General features: G+C 36.7%; 1 protein-coding gene across 1 annotated transcript in view; it reads right to left on the reverse strand.

Moving 5' to 3' along the window:
• ATP2C2 (ATPase secretory pathway Ca2+ transporting 2) overlaps positions 1-781 on the reverse strand; it is a gene marked incomplete at its 5' end in the record, with an annotated part of 28,360 nt that overhangs the window by 304 nt on the left and 27,275 nt on the right. The gene's annotated exons all lie outside the window — the stretch shown is intronic.

A 781-nucleotide genomic window follows, 5' to 3' on the forward strand; every position in this document is an offset into this window, starting at 1 on the left:
TTACCTGTAGATCTGTTATTATTATTTTTCTTATAACAGGGTGACAACGCAGTAAAATTGCACAGCAGCGTTGTCACCCTGTGCACTGGGTGGTCTTAGATGGACATGTAGGTTTAGATGGAATTGAAATAATTAAAACAAAATTAAAGGGCCAGCACCAGCAAATAACCGCAGCGGGAAGTTTTCTACTTTTGGGGAAATTGGGTAAAACCATATGAATGAAAGCTGAAAAATATGAGCACCCCCAGCAGTGTAATATGGTTTGTCCAAACCCCTGTAACGGTCACTTTTGCTGGAATGGTTCCCTGTCATGTGAAGGCAAATGGAAATAAAGACGAGAGAAGAAAGAAAAGTGAATTCTTACGCTGAATACAGTTATCAGGATACAATATTGTTCCTTTATCCCGGAATAGAGATTTTGTGTCGGAGTCATCCGAGACTGAACCAGTTCCCCAGAAGAAGTTTTATATTTCCACTATGACACCGACATTGTATACAGACAGAAAGATAATCCCCTCCATCCCCACAGGAATAAAACAGACAAAGTAACAATAAAATGTTTATAAACAATGTTACTTTGTATCTCTCTATCTCCTCTCTGATCAATGTTTATAAACAATGTTACTTTGTATCTCTCTATCTCCTCTCTGATCAATGTTTATAAACAATGTTACTTTGTATCTCTCTATCTCCCTCTGATCAATGTTTATAAACAATGTTACTTTGTATCTCTCTATCTCCCTCTGATCAATGTTTATAAACAATGTTACTTTGTATCTCT

This window comes from Nanorana parkeri, unplaced genomic scaffold, assembly GCF_000935625.1.
Source record: "Nanorana parkeri isolate BGI_ZX_2015 unplaced genomic scaffold, ASM93562v1 scaffold2031, whole genome shotgun sequence".
Taxonomy (NCBI): domain Eukaryota; kingdom Metazoa; phylum Chordata; class Amphibia; order Anura; family Dicroglossidae; genus Nanorana; species Nanorana parkeri.